Source organism: Protobothrops mucrosquamatus, unplaced genomic scaffold, assembly GCF_001527695.2.
Source record: "Protobothrops mucrosquamatus isolate PMUCROS unplaced genomic scaffold, P.Mucros_1.0 scaffold_140, whole genome shotgun sequence".
In the NCBI taxonomy this organism is placed as follows: domain Eukaryota; kingdom Metazoa; phylum Chordata; class Lepidosauria; order Squamata; family Viperidae; genus Protobothrops; species Protobothrops mucrosquamatus.
In genome coordinates this window covers 53262-59036 of record NW_015386216.1, presented here as the reverse complement: position 1 = coordinate 59036, position 5775 = coordinate 53262, and positions in this window count along the sequence as shown.

Here is a 5775-nt window from a genome sequence, read left to right as displayed (position 1 = left end):
CTCTCTCTCTCTCTCTCTCTCCCTCCCTCCCTCCCTCCCCCCCCTCTCTCTGTATATTACATGAGATTTTTTTGTAATCATAAAGTTTATTGATAAAATCTTAAGTTTTGGGGCAGTTTGGTGCAACATTGCTCAGGACTTTAGAAGGCTGCCCACACCTACTTAAGAGGTATGTGTGCATGAATATGCATAAACATATGTGCTGAGATTATATATCCACTAATACATATGGCACAATATTTAGGCAATCAAATCAGTCTTCCCTTGATCTGGTTTTCAAGACAAGCACCTTCCCATCTGTCAGGGCTATGACACAGCATAATGAGATAAGCCTACTCTGTATTAAATTATGAAACCAATATAGTATTTAAATACCAGCGAATGATTGCAGTTTAGCTCAAATGCAAATGTATTAAGTTCTGCTACTTTGCCCCACTTTTCACAATCCACGAGTAATAATTCCGCTTAGTTTATTATTAGATTTTTTTTTCTTCCTTCCTTAAGGGACCAATGCACGCTGATCCAATTAGGATATTTCATTTGCTTTCCAATTTGCATTTTTAAATTTCACATTTTCCTGGAAGAACCAGCTATGAAGCTGAAAGAGTGAGGGATGAAAATTCTCTGTACATTGAATTAGCCACACGGCAGGGCAGGCAGCTTAGTGATGATTCATAAGCTTTGTTTCGGTTCTTTCATTTTTTTTAGGAGGATTAGTTTGGTTTGGGTTTTTTTTTTCTTTCTGTCTTTACTCCAGACTGTGGAAAGGGAAATAAAAACTGGAAAAAGAGTGGCCTGCCTGCCTGCTCTTCCTGATCGCTCACCTCACGGTGAGTAGAATTTTCTTCCAAACTAGCACAACACTTGGAAAGAATTATAAATGCTTCTCCAGCGAGAGGCAGGCTTGGAATTTTCTGGGTGAATTTTTAGTAAGTAGCTAGAGCAGGGGTAAGCAACCTTGGCTCTTTTATGACTCGTGGACTTCAACTCCCAGAATTCCTGAGCCAGCATGGCTCAGCTTGGAAACCTCTCCCTTTCCCCTCAGCATGGCTGGCTCAGGAATTCTGGGAGTTGAAGTCCACAAGTCATAAAAGAGCCAAGGTTGCCTACCTCTGGCCTAGGCCTAGGCCGCTTTATGACTCGTGGACTTCAACTCCCAGAATTCCTGAGCCAGCCTGGCTCAGCTTGGAAACCTCTCCCTTTCCCCTCAGCGTGGCTGGCTCAGGAATTCTGGGAGTTGAAGTCCACGAGTCATAAAAGAGCTAAGGTTGCCTACCCCTGAGATAGAGCATTAGGGAGAGAAGAAAAATGAGCATTTAGCCAACAAAGAGTTGAATTAATCGCTCAAAAATAGATGGCTTTTCTAGGCATTTTTGAGGCTGTAGACTGGATGTCCAACCTTGGCAACTTTAAGATCTGTGGACTTCCAGAATTTCAGCCGAAAAAGCCAATAGAATCCTAAGCTGCATTAACCCAGAGATAGAATCAAGATCATGTGAAGTGTTAATGCCACTTTACAACGCCTTAGTAAGACCACACTTGGAATACGGCATCCAGGCTTGGTTGCCACGATGTAAAAAAGAAGTTGAGACTCTAGAACGAGTGCAGAGAAGAGCAACAAAGATGATTAGGGGACTGGAGGCTAAAACATACAAAGAATGGTTGCTGGAATTGGGTATGTCTACTTTAATGAAGAGAAGGACCTAAATTAATGAATAGAAGGATGAGGGGGGACATGATAGCAGTGTTCCAATATTTGGGGGGCTGCCACAAAGAAGAGGAAGTCAAGCTATTCTCCAAAGCACCTGAAGACAGGACAAGAAGCAATGGATGGAAACTGACCAAAGAGAGAATCAACCTAGAACTAAGGAGAAATTGCCTGATAGTGAGAACAATTAACCAGTGGAACGACCTGCCTTCAGAAGTTGTGGAGACTCCATCACTGGAGGCTTTTAAGAAGAGACTGGACAGCCATTTGTCTGAAATGGTATAGGGTCTCCTGCTTGAGCAGGGGGTTGGGCTAGAAGACCTCCAAGGTCCCATCCAACTCTGTTATTCTATTAATTCCCCAGCAACGCTGGGTGGGGAATTCTGGGAGTTGAAGTCCACAGGTCTTAAAAGTTGCCAAGGTTGGACACCCCCGGATTAGAGGGTCAAACGCAATACAGGGCATCACGGTATCTGGGCTGTAGTTTCCATAGAAACCCCTGATGTTTTCATCCTGCATCACAATGCACAGCTTGCCCATAAAAAGGCTGGGAGTCAGCCCGGCCACTTCAAGGAGTCCAGACTACTTCAACCTGTTGGATGCTCCCGCTCCTCTCCCACGGCTTGAATGCCTAGCCCACAGCGACACCATGGCACGATTCCACCACAGCCGAAGCAGTAGTAGAAACTGCCGTTGGATGAGGAAACAAAGGCCTCGCGGTGGGGGCTCCGGGCGACGGGGCAGAGGCAGGAGAAGGGGAAAAGGTGGCCGAAAGAGGAGAGGTGGGTTGTGGGAAATTTCCTCTTGGGGGCCTTTTGGGATGGAGGAAATGGACGGTCCCATGAACTGAATTGGTCTACCACCCAGAGCCCTTGTAAAATTAAGTCATCAGCAATGAGTATCCATTTATTAAAGAGGAAAAAAGATCTGGTGAAGGCAAATGATAGAATAGAAAGACAGATGTTCTTCACATCCAGCCTGCAGGAATAGGGATTTTTTTCCAATTGCTTTGAAGAGTGAGGTGGCTGGCAGTTCTGGTCTCGCTTGGACGTAAAAGCCAGCTGGGTGACTTTGGGCCGATCACTAGGAGACTGTGAGTTCTAGTCCTGCCTTAAGCATGAAAGACAGCTGGGGGACTTTGGGCCGATCACTAGGAGACTGTGAGTTCCAGTCCTGCCTTAAGCATAAAAGCCAGCTGTGGGACTTTGGGCCGATCACTAGGAGACTGTGAGTTCTAGTCCTGCCTTAAGCATAAAAGCCAGCTGGGGGACTTTGGGCCGATCACTAGGAGACTGTGAGTTCTAATCCTGCCTTAAGCATAAAAGCCAGCTGGGTGACTTTGGGCCGATCACTAGGAGACTGTGAGTTCTAGTCCCGCCTTATGCTTGAAAGTCAGCTGGGGGACTTTGGGCCGATCACTAGGAGATTGTGAATTCTAGTCCTGCCTTAAGCTTGAAAGTCAGCTGGTTGACCTGGGGCCGATCACCAGAAGACGGTGAGTTCTAGTCTCGCCTTGGTCAAAAAAAGTTCATTTTCATTTATGCAATTTTATCTGTTGAGGAGTCCCCTAAGAACTCTGGAAACTCAACAGATACACCTTTAAACAAATGTTAACTCTGCAGGTTGGATTCGATATATAAAAATACCAGGTTTTTGAAACCTGATTTCTTTTTCTAAGCATCCTGCTATTAAACAAAATTCTGATCTCTTTTTTTTCAGTAGGGACAGAGTCTAACTAGTAGAGAAGGAGGAGGAGTGCTAAGAATTTTTGTCTTGTTTTTCATCTTCCAGGTTGTAAAGGAAAGGGAAGGAGGAGAAGAAGAAGACACTAAATTTGAGTAGGACTCATGACTGACATCTCTTGTTCCAACCAAGGCAAATTTCCTCTTCAGTGTTTTTCAGCAGCAAATGAACGACAATCCTGCAATAAAGCCTGAAATGTTGTCACAGCACTTAAACAAACGGGGGAGTTTATTTTAAACCCTAAGATAGTTATACTAACACAATAGTGTGAAATAAAACGTACAAGGGAAAATGTAATTTACAAAACCTAAAAATCCAGAGGGCAGGGCAAGAAACAATGGAGGGAGACTGACCAAAGAGAGAAGCAACCTGGAATTAAGGAGAAACTTCCTAACAGTGAGGACAATCAACCAGTGGAACAGCTTGCCTTCAGAAGTTGTGGGCGCTCCATCCCTGGAAGTTTTTAAGAAGAGAATGAACAGACACTTGTCTGAAATGGTATAGGGTCTCCTGCTTGAGCAGGGGGTTGGGCTAGAAGACCTCCAAGGTTCTATTCTATTCTATTCTATTCTATTCTATTCTGTTCTGTTCTGTTCTGTTCTGTTCTTATCATATCTATCTATCTATCTATCTATCTATCTATCTATCTATCTATCTATCTATCTATCTATCTATCTATCTATCTATCTATCTATCTATCTATCATTGTCTCATATCTATCTATCTATCTATCTATCTATCTATCTATCTATATCTATCTATCTATCTATCTATCTATCTATCTATCTATCTATCTATCTATCTATCTATCTATCTATCTATCTATCTATCTATCTATCTATCTATCATTGTCTCATATCTATCTATCTATCTATCTATCTATATATCTATCTATCTATCTATCTATCTATCTATCTATCTATCTATCTATCTATCTATCTATCTATCTATCTATCTATCTATCTATCATCTATCTATCTATCTCTATCATCTACCTACCTACCTATCATTTCTCTCTCTCGATAGAGCTATAGATTCAGAACATATATGGAGCACTGTAGAGAAATCTTCCAGCATTTTCCTCTTTTTGCCTACATGCTTGTGGTTGAGTGCTGAGTCATCTACTTTCCTTTAAAAAATTCCAAGAGCACCACGACCTTGGCGCAGATCTAATTACTTGCTTTCAGCCAGTCAGTCCAGCCCACTCTAGCCCTCCCTTCCATTGTAGGATCTGTTTCTTTCCATAGGTCTCAGAACTGAGTAATGTTTTCAGTAATTGGCAGCTTCGTTGATTAATGCTTCTAGTTCTTTGAAGTAAGAAAGCAAGGTGTCCCTGCAGAGTTTGATAGGGACTGGTTCAAACCTGTCAAGGACAAGGATCCTACATAGATACCAACTTTAGTAACTCACAAACTCATTACCATGTGGGAAGCGCACCTCCTAATGTGGAACTACAATTTCCATAGCTTTTCTGATAATAATAATAATAATAATAATAATAATAATAATAATAATAATAATAATAATAATAATAATAATAATAATAATAATAATAATAATAATAATAATAGTAGTAGTAGTAGTAGTAGTAAAGTTGGAAGGGACCTTGAAGGTCATCTAGTCCAACCCCCTGCTCAGGCAGGAAACCCTATACCATTTTGGACAAATGGCTGTCCAGTCTCTTCTTAAAAATTTCCAGTGTTGGAGCATTCACCGCTTCTGGAGGCAGGCTGTTCCACTGGTTAATTGTTCTAACTGTCAGGAAGTTTCTCCTTAGTTCTAAGTTGCTTCTCTCCTTGATCAGTTTCCATCCGTTGCTTCTTGTCCTGCCTTCAGGCGCTTTGGAGAATAGCTTGACTCCCTCTTCTTTGGGGCAGCCCCTGAGATATTGGAACACTGCTATCATGTCCCCCCTCGTCCTTCTCTTCGTTAAACTAGACATACCCAATTCCAGCAACTGTTCCTTATATGTTTTAGCCTCCAGTCCCCTAATCATCTTTGTTGCTCGTCTAGGACTAACTACTATGCCTCACTCATTGCGTCATCAGACAATCGCCCGGCCGCCCTCTTCAGGGTGACCCGCTCTCTCCTTCAATTGAGGGGGGGGGACCCCCTGGAGGGGAGAGCTGAAGATTTTGCGCAGTATCTGTATGACAAAGTCGCTCGGATCCGGGAAGGCTTGGACTCTGACTGGTTGGTCCAGGGGGAGGAGACGGGAGCAGGTCTTGAGACGGTTGTATGGGAGGGGTTTGACTCTGTTGCCCCTGAAGATGTGGACAGGGTCTTGGGGAGGCTGAACGCAACCACATGTTTATTAGATCCGT